Source organism: Callospermophilus lateralis, chromosome 3 (assembly GCF_048772815.1).
Source record: "Callospermophilus lateralis isolate mCalLat2 chromosome 3, mCalLat2.hap1, whole genome shotgun sequence".
In the NCBI taxonomy this organism is placed as follows: domain Eukaryota; kingdom Metazoa; phylum Chordata; class Mammalia; order Rodentia; family Sciuridae; genus Callospermophilus; species Callospermophilus lateralis.
Window position 1 is genome coordinate 180,843,342 of NC_135307.1, and position 27,395 is coordinate 180,870,736.

Below are 27,395 nucleotides of genomic sequence, written 5' to 3' on the forward strand. Positions count from 1 at the left end.
AATGAACAAAACAGCAGCAGTAAGTCCTTACGTGTCAATAATCACTTGAAATGTAAATGGATTAAATTCCCCCATCAAAAGTCAGACATTAGAAAAAACAAGATCCAACTATATGCTGCTTACAAGAGTCTCATTTTGACTTTGCAGACAAGCATGGGTTGAAAGTAACAGGATGGGTGAAGACATCCTAGGCAGTCGATAATCAAAACTAACTGTACTTATACCCAGAAAATAAATATTAAATCAAAAAATTTCATGAGAGAAAACAATATTCAAATGATTATAGGGGGTCAGTTTTTTAAGGGGAGATAATAATTATAAATATATACATGCAACCATCATCAGAGCATCTGAGTATATAAAAGCAAATGTTAATGGAACTAAATTGGAAAGTAAAAATACAGTAATAGTATTAAGACTGAATATCCCACTTTCGACAAATGATAGATCATTCAGACAAACAGCAGACACAAATAATACTATCAACTCACATGGACTTAACAGATACATGTAGAACATGCCATCTAAAGCAGAAGGATACACATTCTTTTCAAGTGCACACAAAGCGTTCTCCAGGATAGATCATGTGTTAGACCAAAAAGCAAATTCTCAATAAATTCAAGAAGCTCAAAATCATATCAATTATCTTTTCTAACTACAAGGTATGAAACTAGAAATCAACAACAGGAGAAAACTTGGAAAATTTACACATAGGTGGAAACCAAACAACATAATCTTGAAAATCGATAGGTCAAGAAGAAATCAAAAAGGAAATAAAAGGAATCATGAGACAAGTGAAAATGTAAATATGACATACAAAATTCATAGTGATAAACTCACATCAAGAAATAATGAATATCTCAAATAAACAATCTAATTTACAGCTCATGTAAATAGAAGAAGAAGAGCAAAGTAAGCCCCAGCCACAGAAGGGAAAAAAATCATAAAGACCACAGCAGAAATAAATGAAATAGGAACCAGAAAAACAATAGAAAAAAAATCAATGAAATTAGGAGTTAATCTTTTAAAAAGATAACAAAAGTGACAAACCTTTATCTAGGTTGAGGAATAAAAAAACATGACACATATAAATGTAGAAATGAGAGAGGAGATGTTACAAGTGATACCATATACGAAAAGATCAGAAGAAATTTCTATGAACAATTATATACAAAAAAATCAAATAACCTAGAAGAAATAGATAAACTTCTAGATACATACAACCTACCAATACCAAATCACAAAAAGTGGAAAATATAAATACATCAGTAATGAAAAAGGAGGTTGGATCAGTAATCAAACCCCCCACCAAAAAAGTGCAGAACATCACTTCTTCATTGGTGAATTCTACAAAATGTCTAAAGAAGAATTAAAGCCAAAAATTGAATAGAAGGGAATGATTCCAAATCCATTTTACAAGTCTGATAATACCCTGATATCAAAGCCAGATAAGAACAAGGAAAGAAAATTGCAGGCCAAGAATTTTAATGGATGTAGATGCAAAAATCCTCACCAAAATGCTAGCTGAACTGTTATGACTTGATTCTGGAATATTCCCAAAAGGCTTGGGTCCCCAGCGCAGTGGTGTTCAGAGGTGGGACTCTTGGGAAGTGTTTGGATCATGAGGGCTCTGACCTTATTAATGCATTAATTCACTGAATGAACTAGTCATTTGATAGCATTTTGGTGGTGATAGAAACTATAGGAGGTAAGGACCAGTTGGGGGCATATCCTGGAAGGGTGCTACTTGTATTGCTTTCTCCTAGCCCTCTTCTCCCTCTTACTCCTCCTTCTCCTCTTCTTCTTCCTCCTTCTCCCCTCCTTCTCCTCTTTCTCCTCTTCTTCTTCTTTTCCTCTCTCTCCCTCCGCCCCCCTTGCTGCCATGTGCTAAGTACCTTTCCTTTGCCATGCCTTTCCACCATGATGGTCTGTCTTGCCTCAGGCCCAAAGCAATGGAGCCAGCCCAAGGACAAAAATCTCTGAAACCATGAGCCAAAATAAATCTTTCCTCCTCTAAGTTATTTTTCTCAGGCATTTGTCACAGCAATGAAAAGCTGAATAACACACATATCAAATTAAAAAGCATATAAAATTATACCCTGATCAAGTGGTATTTATCTCAGAGATTCAATAATGGTTCAACATACACCAATCAATAAATACAACATGTTAACAGAATGAAACATAAACTCATATGATCATTTCACCAGATGAAGAGAAACTTTTACAAAATTTAACATTCTTTCATGGGGGAAAAAAACTCTTAAGAAAATAGGTAAATATAGATTGCATATAAACTCAATGAAGACCATCTATTATAAGTCTACAGCTGACATCATACTCAATAGTAAAACACTGAAAGCTCTTCCTCTAAGATCAAAAACAAGGTAAGGAGGTCTATGCTTACTAACATTTCTGTTTAACATAGTACTTGAAATACTAACCAGAGTAATTAGATAAGAGAAAAAATAAAAAATATCCAAATCAGACAGGAATAAATTATATTGCCCCTGTTGCAGATAACATGGTTTTATATATAGAAAATCCTAAAGACACCACACACACACACAAAAAAAAAAAAAACTGTTAGAACTAATGAACAAATTCAGTGAAGTTCCAGAATATGATAGCATTTATAAATATCAGTAGAATTTCTATAGCTAATTTAAAAAAACTAAGAAATGAAATCAAGTAAACAATCACATTGGCAGTAGCTTCAATAAATAAAATACTTGGGAATAAACTGAACCAAGAAGGAGAAAGATCTGCACACTGAAAAGTATAAAACATTGATAAAAGAATTGAAAACACAAATAAATGGAAAGATAACCTATGTTTTTAGACTGGAGAAACTAATATTATTAAAATAAAACTAAACAAAATGATTACAGATTCACAATAGAGTCTCTATCAAAGTTCTGATTGGTAGGTTTGTTTATTCTTAAAATTCATATTGAACCACAAAGTATTCCAAATAGCCAAAAGAAACTTGAGTAAAAAGAAGCTCGAGTATCATACTGTCTGATTTCCAAATATTCTCCCAAGTTATAATAATCACAATAGCATGGTACTAGCACAAAAAGACATGATTCCTAGTATTTCAAAAAAGAGAGTGCAGAAATAAAACTGCATATTCACTGATCTTAGACAAAGATGCCAAGAACACACAATGTGTAAAGGGCTGTCTCTTCAATAAGCAGCATTGATAAAACAGTATCTATATACAGGTGAATGAATGATGATTAGACAGCATGGATTACAGGTGTAAGTGTAAGATCCAAATCCATAAAACAACTAGAAGAAAACACAGAGGAAAGCATCTTGACTTTGTGCCGGGAATTTTTTTATATATATACAATACCCAAAAAGCAGGCAATAAAACAAAAAAGAAAATATATACCAAATGGGACAGCATCCAACTAAAAAGCTTCTGCACAACAAAGAAAACAATAATAAAATGAACACAGTCCCTACAGAATGGGAGAAAACATTTCCAAACTATACACCTGAGAAGATGTTAATATCCCACATATGTAACCACCTCAAACAATTCCACAGCAAGTAAACAAATAACCCGATTTTTAAAAAGGGGCAAAGACTTGAATAGGTATCTCTCAAAAGAAGACAGGAAAAATGGCCAACCCATATATTGAAAAAGGTTTGACATTGTTAATCATCAAGGAAATGCAAATGAAAACCACATTTAGATATCACCTCATACCTGCTGGAATGGATCAAAGACACAAAGAATAACAAGTGCAGGCAAAGAAGTGTAGAAAGGGAACACTTTACACTCTCATTGGAGTATGTGAGGTAGCACTGCCATTATCAAAAATAGTACGGAGTTCCCTCAAAAATTAAAGAGGGAATCACCATATATATAATCCCATAATCCTACTTTGAAGTATATATTCAAAGGAAATCAGATCAGTTGAAGAGATATTTGCACGACCATTTTCACTCTAACATAACTCAGGGGAGCCAAGATAGAGAATCAACCTCAGTGCTTATTGATTAATGAATAGATAAAACAAATGTTGCACACACACATACATACACACACACATACACACACACACACACACACACATACGCACACAAACACACATAGTGCATGCACACACACATACACAGGGACAGCCTTCTCTATCTATTAATTTTTTTTTTTTTTTTTTTTTTTTTTTTTTTTTTTTTAGTACTCGGGGGCATTTGGCCACTGAGCCACATCCCCAGCTCTATCTTGTATTTTATTTAGAAACAGGGTCTCACTGAGTTGCTTAGCACCTTGCTTTTGCTGAGGCTGGCTTTGAACTCATGATCCTCCTGTCTCAGCCTCCCAAGCCACTGGGATTATAAGCGTGCACCACCGTGTCTGGTCCTTATCTGTGAGTTTTGCATTCATGAATTCAACCAATTAGAAATTATATTCAGGGAAAAATGATTGTTGTCTGTACTGAGCATGTGCAGACCTTTTTCTTTCTACTGTTCCTTAAACAACATAGAACGACAACTATTTGCATAGCATTTAGATTGTGTTACATATTTTAATTAATTTGGAGATAATATCAAGTATGTAGGAGGATGTGCATAGGTTTAAAAAATACTGCACTATTTTATGTAAAAGATTTGAGCATGCTCAGATTTTGGTTTTCTCAAGGGACCCTAGAACCAATGTTACTTGGATACTGGGAGACAATTGAATACATACACACTCACAAAAAAAATTGGAAATATTAATCAAACTTAAAAAAAAAAGAAAATTCTATCATGTGAACAACATGGATGAACTTAAGGATATCCTGCTAAGTGAAATAGTCACGGCATGAAAAGACAGATACTGTGTGGTCTCACTTACACATGAAACCCCCAGAAGTTGAATTCAGAAGCAGAGAGCAGAATAATGGTTTGAGGGTTGAATTGACAGGGGTCAGAAATGGGAGATGTTTGTTCAAGGATATGGAGTTTGCCAGGTGTGGTGGCACATGCCCATAATCCTGGATGCTCAGGAGGCCGAGGCAGGAGGATTGCAAGTTCAAGGTCAGCCTCAGCAAATCAGCCAAACCCCGTCTCAAAATTAAAAAAAAAAAATAATTAAATTAAATTAAAAGTGCTGTGGTATAGCTCAGTGGTAGAGTACCCTGGGGTTCAATCCTCTGTATTGAGGGTGGGGATACAAAGTTTGACTTTGTTCTAGAGATCTATTGTACAGCACACTGTCAATAGTTAATAATTATGTGTTGAATACATAAAAATGCTGGAACTACATCCTAAATACTCTTGTAACAAAACAATGATAAATAGGTGAGATGATGGATATATTAACTTGACTTAATCATTTTACAATGTATATGTGTACCAAAGCATCATATGCACACTTTTTATTTGTCCATATCATTTCAATAAAGTTGGAAATTTTTTAATGAAAAAATCACCTTGAAATGTAAATAAATAAATGAAAAAAGTTTATAGATGTTCAACCTGATCTGCCAAAAAATAAAATTTCAAGACAAATGTAATTGTCATGGTTATGTTAAAGAAAACTCAGAAGGATAGAAAACTTTGGCCAAAATTCAAACCAAACTCTGCCTGCCACCTCCTCCTGCCTCCCATGAATTAGATTTTGCTGTTTTATTCTATTATCTCAAAATATTCTTCCAGGGAACATATTCCCCTAGACTTCAGGAGCCCATCCATCCCAAGAATCACACTGAGAATTTGGCCTCCAGACAGCGAAAACCTTTCCCCACCCAAACATAGTTACCCCCAGATCACACCAACAGGGCCACATGTCATTTGGGAGCACTTAGATGCCTCAGGCACCTTCCCTATGCAACCTGGATCTATGCTCCTGGGAGTCCAGGTTGGGAGGTCCTGTCATCATCCCCATCTTACAGCTGAGCAAGCCAAGACCAAGCCAGGAAAGGTGATTTGCCCAGGGTTCCACAGAAAAGAGCCAAGATTCCTCTCTACAACCATCTGAAGCCAAGCCAATTCATCTACACAGTCATTGTCATCCTATTGTAAGGGTAAATGTCTGTCCTTCCCCACCTCTAACCTTGCATCATGCAAACACTCCTAAGACCTCCCTCTGGAGCCTTTGATTCACAAGGGCTAGGTAAAACCCAGGAAACTGGAGTTTAGCAAACCCAGGGTGACGTTGCCATTTCTTTACTGTGCGACAGCCAGGCCCTGAGAATGCTCTGGGCCAGGATTTAGCTGGAAGACCCACCACTGGGAAAAGAGTGAATTTAGTCTGCATTTCTCTAGAAACCAGCCTTCTGGGCTCCCTGTCCACATGTGACCAGATCATAGAATTTGGAGGCAAGAAACATAATGGAATATCTACTATGCAGTGACCCTCTCAGGGAAGATGGTCCCTCTCAGTCACTAGAGACACGAGCCTGTGTCCACTTAGGAAAATGACAGATTCCTTTTCCTGCTCAGCCGTGAGTTCCAGTGAGACGGGTTTCTAAACAAGCCAACCCAGAGAAGTCAGTATAGGGAGAGGAAGGAAATAGCTTTCCCTAAGTCTGGAGAGAGTGTATCAATGTGCCCTATTTATTTGGCAACTTCTCCTGATAAACAACCTTGTCTCTCTCTCCTGCTAAAGAATTCCTGATATGAACTGAAGAACATCCACATCCTTCCTGTAATCCACCTCCTGTGTGAAGCAGAGATTTCTTCTAGAAGCAGAGCCTGCCTCACCATCTTGCTGCCAGGTTGGCATTAGAAGAGTGGAATCTTGTAAACTGTAACCTGCCCCAAGAGGCGCTGCCACGTCGTGCATTGTGCTGGCGCTGCTGTTTCCATCAAAACAAGCCCGTGTGTGGTTGCTGCCTTGCCTGGCATGTCCGGGAGCAGGAAGACGGTGCCCCCCTGCCAGGCACCCCAGCTTGATTCTCTTCATTCCTCCCGGAAATTTTGATTCATTGAAGTTGCACATTACTTTCAGGATAACCAGGGCTACTCTGCAGAAGGAAAAGGTTAAGGAAAATAGAATGCATGTTGGTGCAGAGATCAGTCTCTGAATGCTTGACCATGAAAACCCTGTAGGTACAGGGTATGTCTGCAGAAAAGTCCACTCTGGCAAACACTTGCACTGTTTATTTCTAGTCATTGATATTTCCAGCACTGCATGATTAATCTGTCTGGAGCTAGAGAATAAGGCAGAGCCCCAACTCTGAAAGCTCAGTTAGGTGTTTGGGATGCACAACCCCATTCGCCCCGCCACCTGATATATGCCTGCCAGTTACATATATAGATGACAACTGTTTTGATGAGAAGCTGAGTCCCCAGCCCTTCCTAACAGTTACTATCCCACAAGGCTTTGCACTCAGAGAATCAGGTCTGTTAACAAATACCAGGGTGAGGAGGAGACCAGAGAGAGTCTATTTCTACAGTGAGAGTGTGGTTCATTCATTCACTTATCCACACAGTCACTAAGGCAACAGAGATTATGACACATCCATAGATGGGCATGATCATCATCCACTCAGCCAACGAGGGTTATGATCAGGATGCTGAATTGCTGCTGGACCACAGAGGCAGGATCTAATGGAGCCAAGCTGTGGGGAATCGGGAACAGCTCCCCCAGGGATCAATATCTAAGCTGAGATCTGAAAGATGACTCAGAGCCTGTACCAAGCAAGACCCAGGGCCTGGACCTGAAGAACCAGAAGAAGTTCAGGGTGACTATAGGGCAGCAGCTGCCACATTATGAAAGGTCTTATCAATTCTGCAACTATGTTCTGCCTCAGATTGAACCCAGTGGGGAGTCAGCAAGAAATTTTAAAAAGGTAATGACATGGGAAAAAAAAAAAAAACAACTAGATGTTTAGAAGGACCCACCTGGTTACAGTGAAGATCTAAGAGGAAAGGGTGGTTCAGATGCCATGAACAACAATTGGAAAGGTTTGCAATGACCTGAGACAGATAATGGGGAACACAACTGTGAACTCTCCGATGGAATGGAAAGAACTGGGTGATCATCACTTATTTAGGAGATGCATGGTTTTAAAAATTGGATGTAGATGACTATCTACAAGATGATGTGGTAGGGCTAAATAATGGTCCTGAAAATATGTCCACATCCTAAACCCTGGAACCTGAAAATATGTCATTTTCTATAACAACAACAACAACAACAAAAAGACCTTGAAGATGTAGGTAAGTTAAGGATCTTGAGATGAGGAGAAAACCTGGGTTATGCAGGTTGGTGCAATGGAATCATAGGTTTCCTTAGAGGGAAAGAGGGAGGCAAGAGAGAGTCCGATAGAGATTCATAGATGTTTCACTGCTGGCTTTGAAGATGAAGGAGGGGGCCAGGAGTAATGCAGAGTCAGCTTCTAGAAATTAAAAAAGGCAAAGTCTTCCCTTGGTCCCCAGAAAGAACACAGCCTTGTCAACCCATTCTGGATTTCTGGCCTGCAGAACTAGAAGATAATAAAGTTTTACTGATTTAGGCCTCAAGATATGTGATCATTTGTTACAACAATATAGAAAACTAATACAGATAGGGAAACTATATTTGGGCCCCTGATAGGTTTGAATAATTTTGTTTGTGAATGTGGTTAGGAGGACTTCTGCAGGCACTCTAATGTAAGAAGCAAACTTACTCTGCAAGTTTAAGTGGTCCTCCATGGATGACAGTGGTTGGCTTAAGGTGTGGGACTCAGGGACAAGAGGAGAGGGGAGACTCGCTTTTCACTGTAGCTGGTAATACTGTTTGAATTTGTTTTTATCAGCACATATTGCCTATTTAAGAAGACTTAATGACCCTTGTCTTCAAGTCTGAGGAATAAGACAGGTATGTGGATCAAAATGGAAAAGAAAACAATCCAACTGTCATCTTCTGAAAGTAGATATTGTAACAACTCAATATTTTTGATTATGCTCAGTTAATTAAATCTAAATTCTAGTGTTTACAGACTCAACTGCCATTGACCCGCTCTCTCCTCCCTATCAAAATGTTTCAGCAGCTCTAAGAATAGTAATATCTAGACCACTATATCTCTTCTTATAAAGATGCTTGTGATTCAATTGGGTTAACCCAGATAATCCAGCATATTGTTCTCCTCATCTCTGTGCCCTAACAAAATATTAAGGTGTTCATTCTCAGGACATGGATTCTGCAGACAAGAGCTGGGTGTGAATCCTATCCACCATGATCAAACAAAATTTATTAAAATTCCCTAAGCTTCAATTTCTGCACCTGTAAAACAGGCATCATGATATATTGTGGAAATTTGTTTGTTTTTAAAAAGAATTCAATCAGGTACTGTGTGCTGAGCATTGTGTCAGATCTTACCCTCTTTAAATGTCCCAAAGTATCAAGAGCTCCAATCCCTCTTCCTTATCTTCTTCTCCCACTTCCTTTTTTATTCCTGATTTACTTTATGAGATGCAAATTTTACAAAGAACAAGGAAACGTAGACTCGATTCCAGTGTTATGAAATGAAGGTGACATAATCAGGCAACTGTGTCCAGGTGAGATTCTTTAGGCCATTTATAGGTGCCATGTAAGTACAGACTTCAGAGATGCCACAGGTATTTCGGGTGATACATGTGGTCTTACACATTACCCATGGTAGGTGAATCTTGCCACAAAGATGCTGTGTAACAAGCATCCCCAAACTGAATGTGATCCAACTCAACTTTCCTTCTCATGTTCATAGATTGACAAGTGGCCATGTTCCTTGATTGACTAGACCTGGCTCTCTTGGATGGTTGTGCTTAAAGCTGCAGGACAGTGGGCTCAGATCCAGCCTCATTTGAGGCACAGGCTGAAAAGAGCAATAACCTCACGGGCTATGGGAACAATAGCCCAGGTAAGCACTGGGAACAATAATGTAACCTGCTACAATCTGCCTGGAAAGGAAAGAAATAATCCTGCCTTCTTCCTCAGTGTCCTTCCACGAAATCCACACCAGGAATCCACAGAAGCAATGAGGCCCATGATCTGTCTTTATAGCTGGGGTGCTAGCTCAGTACTTCAGACACAAGTTTCTGGGTGAGATTAATCCCCTGAAATTAGAAGGAAGTATGTAAAGGCGTGTGGGTGTACATTTTTACTGGTGAAGGAGTCCAAGACCTTTAGCAGATTCTCCATAAGAATGTAAGAACCTGTTCTCTAGGTAGCCACATACAAGCCTAGAGCATTTCTTCCTCACAGTGACAAGAGCTAGTCATGGCGCTTGGTATTGAACCTGGGGTATTCAATGTCCTGAACCAGTTTGTGTCACAATCCACCAGCCCATGGGCTTCACTCAGAACCTTTTGGTTTAAATATCACCTCCTCAAATCAGTCTTCCCTGATTACCTGAATGGATACAAACCTGCCCATCCCCAGTGGCTTCCCTAGCCCATGGCCCAGGTCATTTCCTAGGTATTAAATCTTTTATGTCCTAGTTACTTGTTTTCTGTCCTTTCCCACTCCAATGCAAGCTCCTTGTCTTCGTCTGTCTGGTCTTCAGTCTTAACATAGTGTCTGACACATAATGGAGGCCTAATAAATTTAATTTATGAAATGAATGAATAAATACAAGCATCATGGGGAAACCTCGGATACAGCTGACTATCTATTGGGGGGTTCATGGGTCTCTGAGGACACTTTCCACAGAGCGGTTATGAGGGATTTTGTGAAAGTGTGTGTTAAAATGCATACACATAAAATAAGACAAGCAAGAATGAAGGTAGTTTGACCATCTTTGCTAAGCTCTGCCCTCGACTGATAAGTGACTGGCTTCTGATGAGAAAGCTCTTTCTCCACCTGGTGAGGAACACGGCCACAGGCAGCTGGCAATCGAAGTGAGACCTAACCTGCATCTCATCTGCCCTCAGTGGGCTTTGGACATGTGGGGGCCCTGCCTGGGGTGGGCACCCAGCCAAAGCCATGCATGTTACAAGCCATCAACGCTGCAAACAGGTTCTGGCAATGGAAGGATCTACTGTGGGTGCTCCAGGCCCATAGCTGGGCCCAGTTGCACTCACCTTACTGGAGTGGACATGAGAGATGGGAAGGCCAGAGACACAGTATTCTCACGGGTCACCACTTTCCATTGTGGACAGGGAAGACTTCTGTAGAACTGTGCAGCTAGGACTTACCTATGGCATTTGGAACACTTGGAGCTTGAAGGCCCACCACTGCCTCTTGGCTATGTTGGTTAACCCTCCTAAGCCTCTGCTTCAAGATGGGGTTGATAAAACTTTCATCATTAAGAGGATTAGCTAGGATAACATGCAAAACAGCAACACAGCGTTGGCACTGAATAAGCCTTCAATGGGTGGTAGTTCCAGCTGCTTCCAACATTACCTTCTTTTCACACTTTTTGCCCCACAGTTAAGAACTATGTGTGTGTGTGTATAATATATATGGGCATATATATGTATTTACCTACTCATATATTATTCTCCATCCATTTATCAATCCAGCTGTTCAAAAAATTTGGCCTCAATTATCAGGGTTGCTATAGGATCTCTCAACTTTCACAAATGTTCAAGTACATTAGTAGACATACCAAGAATTAAAGAAGCATCTTTCCCATATTATTTATCGTTGTTGCTTTCTGAACTATACTGGAAATTATGCTGATTTTTAAAATTTACTAGAATTATCTGACATCTTACTAAATCATCTATATAATAAATATTGCCTTTATTCAACAACTATGGGCCATGTTCTCTTAAGGGATTTTTAAAAAGAAGTGGATTCTCCCCTCCAAGAAACTGGTAGCCAAGGAGGACACAGCTTTGGACATAGACAATTGTACACTGCAAAGAAATGTTGTAAAGGCAAGCTATATAGAAGTTTTTACATAACTGACATCATCTTCCCAATGTTTTACTTTTAAATAACAGATTGTTTGGGGTGACTTTAAGAACAATGAAAGTTCAGGGTTTGCCTTATTATGCTATCAGTACATTCAGTATTTAACCACCACTCCCTTATCACCCTATTTATGTGTGCATATGTATGTGTACACACACACACACACACACCCACACACACACACACATGAATGTCTTAATGTAAGTTCACCTCCTTGATTTGTGCTTCTTATCCAGAGATAATTCTGTTCTCCAGGAGACATGGGCAATATCTGGAGACATTTTGGGTTGTCACAACTTGAAGTGGGGATGCTACTGGCATATCGTGGATAAAGGTCAGAGATGCTGCTAAATAGCTTAAAATGTACCCCACTCGATAATCCACAACAGAGAGCTTTCCAAGGTAAAATGTCCACAGTGCCAAGATTAATAAATTCTGTCCTGGACCCGGAGACTTCCATAAGTGTACACACACAGTCGTGGCACAGTCAGACCCAGGGATCATCTTCTTTAGCCAACCCTCGTGGGTGTCCATCTACCAGCCCTCAGTCTTCTTCCAGAGACTCTCATCTTTCAACATTTTTGACACATGTTTCCTGAACAACCTCTTAAGAAGCCAACACTTTCCATTCTCTCCTTTAAGGAGGATTGCAAAATCCCATCTTGCTAATGAGGAAGCTGAGACTCAGCAAAGTCAAGTCATTTACTGAAGTTACGAAGCTAGAACTGCAGAGTCAGTGTTGAAACACAAGTTCCAATGAATTGTGCTCAGATGTCTTTCTTCTGGCCACCAATGCTTCATCTTTTTTGGAGCAGTTTAGTATAAAATGAGTTTCCTCCATCTGGAGAGCCCAAGCCTGCTTGCTGCATGTCCATGCTTCAAAAGGGCCTCTTATTGATTCCACTTTGCTGTTCAAAGACACACAGAGCACCACCCAAGAGGGAGAAATGCTTGCTGCTGCTGCTGCAAGGGCCTCTCTCTCTCCATTTGTCTTATTTCTTCATTATACTTGTGCTTGCACAGTTATGAACTAATCCAGATCTTTCTTCCCAACCCCACTCTCTCATTCTGGGAAGGGTCATCTATAGAACTCCTAAATGCAGAGAAGACTCTCCTAGGTCAGCAACTCCAGGAGAATCTCTCACCCCAGGACCACAACACTCCTGCACTCTCTTTTCAGGGGTGTCCCCGAGTTTGCAACAGGATGGCTCCACTGTAGCCCAAGTGACATGGGACATCTGCCTGCTACAGAAAGCCATTCTGCTCCCAATCACACTGAGTAAAATCCTTAACTCTTTCCTGCCATCCACAAATGACACAAAAACAAACACACAACACATGATGAGGGCATAGTTATTCCCTCAAGTTAGTCTTGAAAGTGAGCAAGCCAACAATGAATGAATCATATATTCAGACACGTGAAGTGTTGCTATCAGGGAATTTGCATTTTGTGGATGAATTTTAAATTCAGTTTATTCATTCATTCAATAATTTCTGAATTGTGAGACTCTTAAGTCCTGTGCTAGATGCTAGGGAACAGCCTGAGCAAGGATTGGCTATGCCCTGTCCTCAGAGACCTTACAGTCTGGGGACAGATCTGGATTTTGGACAAGTCCTTTCTAATGCATAATCATGAAACAGAATATGTGATCTGAGGGAAAAAAAATGGCAGGACTCTGAGAATGTTGATCAAGGCGACCTCAATGGATCTGACTCTGGCTGGGCAGGGACATCTTCCCAAAGGAAAGGGCTTAGGGACTCAAATCCAGGAAAAAGTTCCCAATGTGAGTGTGTCCATGATCCAAGCAGTTGATAAGAATGACACTCTGAGTTGAGAGGTCCTCCTGGGGTGTCATACAACCTACTGTGTTCAGTGACACTCCTTGCCAAGTGGCAGAGTTGGGTAGAATTTCCATCGAGCCAGGAGCCAGGCTCAGAGAGTGACCTTCACACTTCTCTCTTGCTGCTTGCCAAAAGAACTTTGGAAAGTTTGGAGCTTCCTGGCAAAGGATATCGTTTCTGCTGCGTTACAAATATTGAAATTGCTAAACAAAACTGTAAAACACTCTTTAAAACCAGTCAATAGTAATCATAGCAATTTCATTCTCCATCATCCATTTAAGAAATGAACATGCGTTCCTGTAACAAGCAGACATTTCACATCCCCCATAGAATTTTAAGCTCATGTAATATATTTTGATGTTTGAAAATCTTTTATTGATCATACATATCTGCTACAAAAAATATGTACATAAATTGACTTTGAATCTAGTTTGTAATTCCTAGGACTACACAGCTCTAAGTATTAAATAGAATTCCTTCTCTATGGAGATATCATTGTTATTATTACTAAGCCATGGATTAAAAGCAAGTGGATACATTACAACCTTTGATAAATATTTATTTAGCAGAAATAATCCAATTGTATTGGAAATGCCTCTCTTAATGAGATGGATCCATGAGGTTGTTTGTATTTTGTAAGATGATTGTAACTAATTACATTTAAAAAGAGAATTCAGGATTGAATCTGTTTCTTTTTCTTTCTTTCTTTCTTTTGGCAAACATTAAATGCTTAGAAAATTTGTTCACAAAAGTAGGTACATGGAAATGAAAGCTCCCTTTTTCTTAACCAACGTTACTCAAAATCATTATTGCTACTGAATTATGTAACAAGTTAGAAAGTGATCCAACATCAAAAAAAAATTATTAATGTCTGAATTGTCCCTTTGTCTGATACCCTGGAAGTTTCTCATGTTAGTTTGAAACAAAGTAATAAAATTTGCAGTGGGAATCTTTTTAGTTATGCTCTTTTTTTGTTTCTCATGGGAAATGAGAGATTATTAAATGAAAAGGGGTAATTCAAAGGGACTTATCAGTTGGTCCAATTTTAGAAGAGTTCATCTGGAAGTTGATGATCCAAAAACAAATTTCTGTATGTATATCTTGGAAAATATTTGTAAACCTTCATAGCATATATGCTGTAGTTGAAAAACCCGTAGCCAAGCCAGAGACTGATTTCAGTCTGGTGTGTTGGCCTCTCACGTGAGAAAAGAGGCCACCGCTGGGGGATTTGCTGAGCAGCTCTGCCCTCCTTAGGTGGACCAGCTCCTCTCTGAATTCATCAGACTCCATGCCACTGGGGCAGGGGAGACCCCCTGCTGGAAATAAGTACCAGGAAGGGAATAGACAGGGTGGAATGGCAATGGGTAGTACAGCTCCATCTGGGAGATCAGGAAATGCTTTAGGGAGACATTGACATCTGCCTTGAGATACAAAGGGTGAATAGAAGTCAACTAGGTGAGGATAGGAGAGAGAGAGAACATCTCAGGCAGAGAGAATAGCGCACGGGAAGGACCTGAAGAAGGGAAGAGCGTGGGGGCCTTGGAAGCCAGGAGGAAGAGGGCACATGGTATTCTTAATTCAGTGGGAAGCCACCGAATGCTTTCAAAACAGGGACTGATGCATGCCTGTGATCCCAGCAACTCAAGAGGCTGAGGCAGGAGGATCCCAAGTTCAAGGTCAGCCTCAGTCACTTAGAAAGAGCCTAAGCAACTTCGTGAGACCATGTCTCAAAATAAAAAAAAATAAAAAGGGTTGAGTTTGTGGCTCAGTGGTTAAACATTCCTGGGGTCAATTCCTGGTACCAAAAAATACAAATAAAAAGCAGAAACTGACACAGTCAGTTCTGTACTTTTATGAGAACATACTGTGGAAACTGCTGATGACCAAGCCCCAGAAAGAAGCATAAATTCAAAAGAAGGATGAACTAACCAGCCTAGAGCAGAACAATACTATCCCCTCCTTCACTGTATATGGCAGGCCCTGTTTTATACAACCTAAGATAAATTACTTCACTGTTTGCCGCCCTTAACGCTGAACTCCACCCCCTGGCGTCTCTTTCCCCTCAGTGCTGTCCAGTCCCTCTCCTAAACCCTGTTGGTGAACACTTGACTTTCTAGTCCCAAAATAGGTCTTCACAGAGCCCCAAGAGAAAATGCCGAGTCCCAAGGAGCCAAGTGAGGTGAACCCGGCTGACCCACCCTTCCACTCCCCAAACCAGCAGCCAGACGCTGTGGCTTGTTTTTATTGAGTCCCCAAACCCACTCCTTCCCCCTTTGCTAACTACTGGCCTAAGCGTGGGGGTCAGAGCTGACCACTTTTAATATTGTTACATTCAAACTTGAAACTTCAGGTCTGGCAGGCTGTGAAGATCTCCAGCTCCATGTCACCTTCTCTATTGACCCCATTCTCTCTCCCTCTAGCTCAGCCCCTCACTTCATGTGTAGATATGCACCAGGGGTGGCTTTGCATTTTCCTGCTCCATAGGAGATGGAGAAAATTCATCAAACCATCAAACCCTGTTGTACTCCAATGAAAGCACAGAGCTCTGTAAATAATAATAATAATAATAATAAAACTCCTACAGCTTCCCTGGATTCATCTCCTACCCAACCTGCTCAGGCTCTGGGCTCCCACTTCTTCTCAACACTTCATCTGGGGCAGCCTTACCCCTTCAGTGGTACCCCACTCCTTCTGCATCGACCCACACAGCCCTTAATTAGACATTGATGCAGAAGGCATAAAAATCCTTAGTGATCATTTCAGGAAGATAAAGGGATTTGTGTTAGAGCAACAGTAACAGCTTAAAATTGAGTTTGAATTGATCAAGCTTCTAAAAGTTGCTACAATTCTAAAACTTGAACATCACACTCCGACTTTATCATTTGGCCTATTTTTTTATCTTGACATTTTTCTTTCCTTATTGTCTCCCTTCCTCCCTTTTTTTCCTTCTTTTTTTTTTCCTGGTACCAGGAATTGAACCCAGGGACACTTAGATACTGATCCACATCCCCAATCTCTCTTTTTAATATTTCTTTAGAAACAGGGTCTCTCTAAGTTGCCTAGAGCCTCACTAAGTTGCTGGCTTTGAACTCACCATCTTCCTGACTCAGCCTCGCAAACCCCTGGGTGGACAGGCCTGCGCCACTGAGCTCAGCAATCTCTCCTTTCTTTAATGGCCTTGGTGTCTGATTACCTACACATTTGAGTTTTTAATCTTCTCCCCCCAAAACTTCTCCAGATCTTCCTTTCCAAAGCAGAATGCTGATATGGGCCATTAGCATACTAAATATGCTCACCCGTTACACATGATATGATATGACTTGATATGATACATATGTTATATTTTAAAATATATCAACACAGCAACATATCTTTGAGAGTTAATCCTAGAAAACCCATAACGAATCATTTATAGTCTCGAGTAAATATGTCCATTAAAAATAATTATTAGGAAATGCATATTTGACCAAGAGCCCTTATTGGACAGGGTGATATGCCACTTTAAATCACCCCAGTGTTTTATAAAATAAGATATGAAAGATACCAAATTCGTGAAATGTGGGTAAATAGTAAGTGACAAATAATGTGCTGTAAATCAAGCCTGGGATACACAGGATGGTGGACACAGGAGAAGGAGTGTAATTCACTTTGTCTCCTGCAAAACTTCTTAAGATGCTTGTTAGGTCACCAGAGCATTTTGTCAATTTCCACACTATGATATATAAAGTTTCCAAAATATGCTGAACCACAGAACACTTTTACACAGAGCATCCTGCTGGCTGGCATTCTGCAGAACCCCTACAGAAAACACAGCAGCCAAGAATGTCTCCTAATTGTCTTCACTTCTTGGTGCCCTGGGACTGACAAACACCACATAAACCTGTTACTGATCTTCTTTCTCAGCAAGGAAAGCTGCTTTCTCTCTTCTACCTTCCACTTATCCTCTCTGGCCACTTCCAGTACATAAGAATTTGGTCCCAGTTTCAGTGATTCAGATTGACAGCCTCTGTGAATCAAGAGCCCATTATGACACGTGAAGACCTAGTGGGAATCTTTGTGGTGAAACTGAATTGAACTGAATTAATATGATTCTTGCCCATGGAGATTAAGTATCAAATCTATTCAACTCTGAACATTCCAGTGGCCAGTTTCTGGTAAACACTTAGTAAATAGTTGTCATAAAATAAGTAGGAACCGGCATGCACTGAGTAACCTGTAAACTGCAAACTTTCTCCTAAAAATATAAAATAGTACATTATCTAAGTACTATGTGCATTATCTAAGTACTAGTACATTATGAGCATAGTTCATGGATCGCTCTTAAGAAATTCATTGCTCTCTCTTGCTCTCTTTCTTTTCTTGCTTTCACTCTCTCTCACTCTCCCTCTTACCCTTTCCCTTGCTCTCTCTCTTTCTCTCTCTCTCTCTCTCTCTCTCTCTCTCGCTCGCTCTCGCTCTTGCTATCTCTCTCTTGCTCTTTCTTCTCTCGCTTTCTCTCTTGCGCGCACTCTCTCTCTCTCCCCCTCCCCCTCCTCCTCCTCCTCCTCCTTCTCACTGCTGCAATAAAGATCTCTTGGTTGCTCTGAAAAAAAAAAAAAAAAGAAATTCATTGCAAATATTTATCAGTGCCCATGGTCCCCATGCACCATCAAGCCAGTCTACATTCTGTGAACTTCCTTTCTTAGCCACCTGGGAGAGTATTCTAGCTCTCTATCACTTTCTGATTTCTTAGAACTTGACTTTGACTTGTACACACCCAGTTCAAGTTCTAGGTAAATGATTCAGGACAATTCTTCTCTTCCCCGCCTCCCTTTCACAAGCCCATGTCCAGTTAGGATAAAGAGAGTGAGATTCAAACTGAGGAAGTAAAAAATGTCATTTGAATATCTAAAGAAAACCACTCTGGTTTCTAAATACATTGGCTTTCCCTTTTTCTTTTACAGTAAAAAGAAAAAGAAAACACTTGGAAACCGTTACACATGCACATTGTACATTGGAACTCTCACCCCAAGAAAGTCATGAGATGCCTGCAACACATTTTCTAGAAGAGACAGCCCAGTCAGATGGGTCCCCCTGGGCCACTACTATTTGCCATTTAAATTTTGCAACTGGACATTGGAGTTTCTTTTCTGGTCTACTCAGAAAGGCATTTTGTTCTTAAACAAAAATCTCTGGATAGGGGATTTCCACCATGATTGTTTGGTGCCTGGTCTTGGGGCAGACAGAGAAATCACGGCCACTTCCCTGCAGGGGAATAGCCTCCATCCTGACTGGTTCTTACCATTTTCTCTAAAAAAACTGAGCCAGGCCTTGCAATGAAATGCCCCCAACTTTGGCTCTATTTGACTAATGGTCAGTGGCTATCCTCATGGAAGATGGTAAAAGGGAGAAAATACAAATGCTCTCTTAGGGCCTTGGAACTTTTTAATACTCAAAGAAGGCTTTTGAGACTTAGACCTGAATTTTAGATACATTGGACCTAGGTTTCCTGCCCCTCTAATTCTGTCCAAGAAGCAATACACCAAAACATTAAGTTTGGTGAAACAGATTTTCAAGTACAAGTTCCATTCCTTCCCAGGAGAACCTGAGTGTTTCAGATACAGTAATTGGCAATAAGTTCACAAAGATTAATAAGATAAATTTCTGCCATTGAACAGCTTCTGGTCAAGATAGGGAGGCAGGGAGGTGGGAAAATGCTTTACAATATACTGTAGTAAGCATCTTTTTAAGGGAGACATGCTTTGGATTAGCTTAACCTGTATTCAGAAGAGACACAGAGACGGAAAGTTTTTAAGTTGGTGGGTGGCTCCTCAGTGGGAGACCTGAACAGAGCCTTTCAGGAAGAATACATCTGCAAATCAGACAGGAGAACTAACACTAAGAGCAGAGCTGAGATTTTGCAGGAAATAGGTCAGTAGCAAGTTGTTCAAGGGATGGGGTCAGCTGGGGAACAAACTGAGATAACCTATTGGGGCCATTTCTGTTTTCAAGAATAGCCACATCCAGTGTCCATTTCCTGAAAAAGGGAGACATCTACACAGAGGATGATTTGATTAAGAACATGAGTGTCTTTTTCCTTTTCACTTTCGTACATCTAGGCAGACTCCCCACAACAGAGACCTACAGACCCATACACACGTCTGGGGTTACTCCTCAGTATGGCTTTTAAAACCCTGAACACTATGCAAAATGTCCACCTCGGTGCACCAGTCAGGCCTGCAGGACCCACCCAGTTCATGAGTCAATAGTACAGGTAGTTTCCAGACAGATCCCCAATTTGGGGTTCACAGGAGGGAAATAGTATGACCAGGAAAGGCACAGACTCAGATACAGCTCAGGTGCCTTTGCCATAGAACTCTCCAGGAGAGAAAGGAGGCACAGTGGCTGCAAGCTGTCGTGGAGGCTTGCAGATCAGATGTGTTGACTGACTCCAACTCCCAGTCTGTCAACAAAAAAAAAAAAAAAAATGTTCTTACTAATTTCTTTGACAATACAAACTTAGGACAAACAAAATTTCATGTAGAAAAATACAAAAAAAGATTCACAAAATTTTACCACTCAAAAATTGAACATTGAACAAATCATCTCCTTGGTCTCTCTTATTGTATAAAGAATAAAGAAGGAAGGAAGAAGGGAGGGATGATACATCAGCTTGGCACCATAATTTACCAATCTTGGTATAGTAATTTTATACATTAAAGAAAGCAATAATGTTTATTAACAATTCAAAAAAAAAAAAAAAGCCTCAGAGAAACTGTCTTGAACTTCTCTCTCATGTTAATAAAAATGCCTTTACCTAAAATTTTCCCTAAACTGTCCATTGGAGCCACAATGTCATCCACCATTTTTTTCAGTCATTTAAAATTTGTTCATTGACCAAATGTTTACTGAAGGCCCGCCAGGCGCCAAGCACTAGGCTAGGGAGTAAATGTTAGAAAGAATGACACTGTCCCTGGAACTCATGTGCATGACGATGTTTCTGGAAGCATCGTTCCGTATCTCAGGGAGTCTGGTTTTGAGGTTATAGTATGAGGTGCAAGAAGCTGCATTTCTCAGTAGCTCCTCAGGGCATCTGGATGCTCAGTGAAGTTCGAGGATCACTGTGTGGTACAGTTTTGGTGTAAAAATGATGGCTGGTTCATTGACCAGGGGAAAAAATATATGGCAGTGGGTCTATGACTGGCTGAGTCAGGAAACCAAGTCAAGAGCAGGCCATGCTCCAGGCTGATGGAGCTAGAACTCAACCTGCTATCAGTTGGATCAATATCCCCCAAAGGCCTGGTTGCCAGCCTATCAGGAAGCTGTGGAATCTGCAGGGCCTAGTCAGGAAGGTAGGTCACTGGGGGGTATGGTCTTAGAAGGAATATGTGGACCCCCACCCCTTCCTCTTCCTTTTCACTTTCTGGCTACCATGAGGTGAGGAAATTCCTTCACTATGTGCTCCAGCCATGAGGTATCACCTTGCTGCATGCCCAAGTGACAGGACCAAGAAAATATGGACTGAAACCTCTGAAGCCATGAGCCAAAATAAAATTTCCCTTTCTTAAGTTGATTATCTCAAGTATTTTGTTATGGTAACAGAAAGGTGACTAACAGTACTAGTATGGACAATTCCATAGTGAAATTAGGGTCTATCCTGATGCTTGTGCAGACCAAAGTTACCATTGAAATAGGGAGGATATTTTCTCCACTGAAAGCATCATCTTTGCAGGTAATGGACTTTGGCGGATGTTTATAGCAGATGACATTCTTTGGGTAATCTAGTGGATATATTTTTCAAGAATTTTGATGCAGGAATGTTAACCCCAACTTCTATGCATATCTGTGACTTATTTGTGCCCTGGCAAATGTCATGAGGATTTAGACTCTTTAGTACCAAGATTTCCAGAGAAAGAAACGGTGAACGGCTGAGGATTGAGGCCAACTTCCTGCAAGAAGGCCTCACCTTAAAATATACGGCTAAAACGTTTATTTGCCTTTCCTAGTTTGGTTGAGATCAAACCTGTTTAGAAGCACCTCAGATCCAGGAGACATCCTGAGAGCTTTCTGAAGAAAGTCTAGGTGAGAGTGAACTGTGTTTTTTGAACTTCAATGATTTTGTTTAGCAGACTAACAGGAAGACAGGTGGGAATCCACTTAGGGATTCAGGCAATTTGGTAAATTGAATAAATATAGTGTTTGGAAAACATATACTATTCAAATGGTGAGTTTCCATTTTTAACCACCTGCCAGCCCTTGAATGATTTGTGTTTCTAAAGATTAATTATCAATGTCACTTCATAAAATGCTGAAGGTATAGAGGTCTTCATAAAACCTATGTTAGATAATGGCTTTTATTTTTGTGAATGAGTGAGTGAATGCTTGAGAAAATAAAAATTAAATTCAAAGACAGAAATTCATTTTAAAAATATTAACTGTTAAAAATAAATTATCGCAAACCCAGGACTTTCTTTTCCTACTAGCCTATAATCTTTGTTTATACATTTGGCCAGTGAAATTCAGCATCCCATTTCATCAGTTAAGGCAGAAGAAAAAAAAAATCAGCATTTCAGATTTTGGAAAAATAAATATTGATTGCCTTAGGAGGCTTTAACTTATGGCCTGATTACAACAAGAGAAAAAATATGATTTCTATAAATCAGATTTAAAATTCTAAAATCACAGATGGCTGAGGGCTTAGAGACAGGTGATCAGAAATATCCAAATTGGCTTGGAGTATATCACATATTACAATAATAAATATTCATACTGATGACTTCAAGTTATCAAGGAAGTGTTTTAGTTGGACCCCTGTATTGTAGTTTAAAAGACAGGACATTGTAGTACAATTAATGTTTCTTTCATGGTATTTTCTAAAGTTTTGATAGTTTATGAGATTGGCTTCCATCATGGGTAAAATTCACTTGGCCAGAAAATCTCTTTTCCCAACGCTTAGAATGCCAAATTAAGCAAATAAAAGTACAGGATATCCAGTTAAATTTTATTCTCAGATAAACAGCTAATTACCTTTGGTATAAATATATAATGTATGATACCCAAAATTTAGGATATGTTTATGCCACAGGCTATATTTGAGACACACTTATACTTAAAAAAATGTTTATTCAAAATTTAAATTTAACTGGGTCTCCTGTATTTTTTCTGGCAACCTTACCAGTGACTCAAAAGAAACCCAGTGTTGCAACTCAGAGTTGGTCCATTCTGGAATTGTTGCACTTAAGAAAACCTGGCTGATTCTGTGAGTCAGCTTCAGAGAGCTTCAGAAGACGTCTATGAACTTGAAGGCAAAATGTCCTCCTAATGAGAACCACTGTCTTCCCTCTGCAAGACTCAAGTCGGTGCTATGAGAGCAAGAGATTTATCTGCAGGAGGTATAGAAATAAGATGAGAAACTGCTGCCTGCAAAATCACCTCCATTGAGCTCACTTCTTTGGTGGGGGTTTTAACTCTTATTGAAGAAACCTACAGGATAGAGCATCATGACACTTACCACTAAATAACTGCCACCGAGGGTTGTCAGGATCACTGTGCTCTGTTTCTGGGATTCCTGACCTGCCTGGATATCTTACCTAATTCTCCTAGGTTTGGTTATTTCCTGTTCTAACAAGACTCTGTCTTAGCCCTAATTTCATGATTCTTTTTTTTTTAAAGAGAGAAAGAAAGAGAGAGAGAGAGAGAGAGAGAGAGAGAGAGAGAGAGAGAGAATCTTTAATATTTATTTTTTAGTTTTCAGTGGTCACACATCTTTATTTTAATGTGGTGCTGAGAATCGAACCCAGTGCCCCGAGCATGCCAGGCAAGCGCACTACTGCTTGAGCCACATCCCCAGCCCTCCATGATTCTTTAATTATCTATTTGCACAGTTCTTTCATTACATCCTTCAAAGGAAGTGGTGTATTTTCTGCCTTTGTATTCCCAGTGGTGGAGCATTGCCAGGCGTTCAATGAATATACAGTATGTGCTTAGACAAATACAAGGGAGAGGATGGATGGATGGATGGATGGATGGATCATGGGTGGATGGGTTATGGGTAGATGGATGTATTATGGATGAATGGATGGATGGGTAGATGGGTGGGTGAATAGAAAGATGAATGAATGAGTGGATGGATGGAAAAATAGATGGATAGAAGTATGGGTGAATTATCCTATTGATAAGATCATATTTTCCTTATGGAAAGGCAAAAAGTTACTCTTACACTTGCTCAAAAATGTGCATAGTCACATTTATTCTTATTTGTCAAAGGTCAGAAAAGCCAATTCACCAACAATAGGAGAATGGATAAACAAACTGTGGTATATTAATTAACCCAATGCATTATACTTAAGCAATAAAATGGAGTGAACTTCTGATAACACACTATATGGAAAAGGCTCAAAACTATTATGCTGCATTTGGCAAAAGAAATTAAAGGGCTATGAATAGGAAGAGGAAAGCTCAAAGTTTCCCTATTTGCCAAGGACATGATCCTATATGTAGAAGACCCAAATAAATTCACCAGAAAACTTCTAGAACTCATAAACAAATTCAGCAAAGTAGGAGGATATAAAATTAACACCCATAAATCAATTGCATTCCTATACACCAATGATGAATCAGCTGAAAGAGAAATTAAGGAAACAGTCCCATTCACAAGAACCTCAAAATATATATATATTTGGGAATCAATCCAACAAAATAGGTGAAAGAACTCTACAACAAAAACTACAGAACACTAAAGAAAAAAAATTGAAGAAGATGTTAGAAAATGGAAAGATCTCCCATAATTTGGGGTAGGTAGAATTAATATTGTCAAAATGGCTATACTACCAAACGTGTTATACAGATTTAATGCAATTCCTATTGAAATTCCAATGACATTCTTCATAGAAATAGAAAAGACAATCATGAAATTCATTTGGAAAAATAAGAGGCCCAGAGTAGCCATCATCTTGTGATGCCTCAGCAAGAAAAGTGAAACAGGAACTTAAACTATACTACAGAGCTATAGTAACAAAAATGGCCTGGTATTGACACCAACACAGACATAAAGACCAATGGAACAGAATAAAAGACGCATAGACAAACCCACATAAATACAGTTGTCTCATAATAAACAAAGGCACCATAAACATAAAGATAGCCTTTACAACAATTGGTGCTGGGAAAACTGAAAATCCATATGTAGCAGAATCAAATGTAACCCCCATCTCTCTCTCTCTCTCTCTCCATGAAACTCAACTCAAAGTGGATCAAAGACCTAGGCATTAGACCAGAGAGCTACATCTACTAAAGAAAATGTAGGCCCAACAGTCATCATGTCAGCTTAGGAACTGACTTCCCCAAAAGACTCCTAAAACACCAGAAGTAAAATCAAGAATCAATCAACAGAATGGTGTCAAATTAAAAACTTCTTCCCAGCAAAGGAAACTATCAAGAGTATGAAGAGAGGGCCCATTAAATGGGAGAAAATCGTTTCCATCTGCACTTCAGAGAGAATATTAATCTTCAGGATGTATAAAGAACTCAAGAAACTGAACACCAGAAAAACAAATAACCCAATCAACAAATGGAATTGAACACACACTTCACAGAAGAAAAAATATGAATGGTCAACAAATATATGAAAAAAATGGTCAACATCTCTAGCAATTGGAGAAATGCAAATGAAAACTGCACTGAGATTCCATCTCACTCTAGTCAGAAGGACAATTATCAAGAATACAAGTGACAAGAAATGTTAGTGAGGATGTGGGGGTAAAAGTTCACTCATACATTGCTGATGGGACTGCAAATTGGTGCAGTCACTCTGGAAAGTGGTATGGAGATTCCTCAGAAAACCTGGAATGGCACCACCATTTGAGCCAGTTATCCCACTCCTTGGCATATACCCAAGGACTTAAAATCAGCATAATACAGTGATACAACCACATCAATGCTTATAGCAGCTCAGTTCATAATAGCTAAGTTATGTGACCAACCTAGGTGCCCCTCAATGGATGAATGAATAAATAAAATGTGGTATATACAAAATGGAATATTACTGAGCCATAAAAAGAATGATTTATGACATTTGCTTGAAAATACATGGATCTGGAGACTATTATGCTAAGTAAAATAAGCCAATGCCCCCCCAAAATTAAGGTCAAATGTTTTCTCCGATATGTGGATGTTAACACACAATTGGAGGGAGGAGATAGAAGTTCACTGGATCAGACAAAACAGAATGAAGGGAGGGGAGAGGGACAAGGAATAGGAAAGATAGTGGAATAAATCTGACTCAACTTTCCTATGTACATATATAAATACACCACAGTGAATCTCCACATCATGTACAACCATAAGACAGGGATCCTAATTAGAATAAGATGTACTCCATGTTTGTATGAATACATCAAAATGTACTGTACTGTCATGTACAACTAAAAAGAACAAATTAAAAAAATATCATGTGGTGTAACAGACAATGTATGAAAAAGCACAAACTAGATGATTCCACTTCTGTGAAAATATAAACAGACAAAACTGATTTAGAGTGAAAAATGTAAGAACAAAATTTATGTGCAAGGAGGGAGCAGTTGAGAATTTTCTAGGAAGGAGCAAGACGGAACTTTCTGGATGATGATATTGCTTGCTTGTGATAGTGATTTAGGTGGAATAAAAGTATGCTTTGGTAAAAACTCAAATACACTCCTGAGACTTGTGTTTCATTGTAAGCAAATTTTACTTCATAAAAGGAAAAAATGTTAACAAATGCTCAACTCTGGGCACATGCAGAAATATTTAAGGGTAGTGTAATGATGTCTGCAATTTGCTTTGAAATGCACCCAAAAAATAAAATAAAATGGAATGATGGTGGAATAAGAAGATATATAGATATAAGCTAAAGAGGTATCATAAAATGTTAATGGCAGAATCCAAGTGGCATTCCCTGTCAAACTCTTTCAATTCTGCTGCATGTTTAAAATTTTTTTGTAATAAAATGTTGGGGTAAAATGAGCTTTTGGTTCATGTAATTGCAGAGGACTTCACACTAGAAAGAAAAACTCTGAGAGCTCCTGAGGATACTTGAGAACCTTTTTCAGGGTAAGCAAATGACCTCTGATTTTCTGGGAGAATCAGCCCATCTCTAACCAGGGCTCTGTTTGGCCAAACTGGGTACCACTGGACAAAATTCCACTCCAGTTATTTTCCATCCTCCATCCATTCCTATCCCTTCTACCCACTTATTTAAAAGTAAGAAGATCCCTGTCCCCCAGGCCATAGCTCCCTCCCTTGGTCTCTGCTCACTGGTGTCTGGTTGAGGACCACCCTGTCAACATGCATATCAGGTCCATTAGGGATGACTGACTCCTGGGGGTTCCTGCCGGGCTCCGCTGCTGCTCTCTCCTGCAGAAGTGTGTGCTTGACATCATGCTCCCTGACACCGTGCCCAGCTGCTGAATGAGAGAATTTTCTTGGGTGAAATTTAGGCCCAAGGGGAACTCGAGCATCATGTCCAAGATTAGAAGTGACGTGAGACCCAGGACTAAGAAACTGGCTGCCAGAGATGAGAGCAAGTTGGTTTCTTTGAGTTGTTCTGATTTAAGAAAACTGCCTTTGTAATTCCATCTATGAGAGGTCCAGAAAGTTTTCCATTAAGTCAATGAAAAAACAAATAAACAAACAAAAGGAAAAGCAATAAATGAATAAGTCACAGGCTTCCTAGATGGGAAAGAAGAGAAGGGACCCAAACCACTTAGTCACA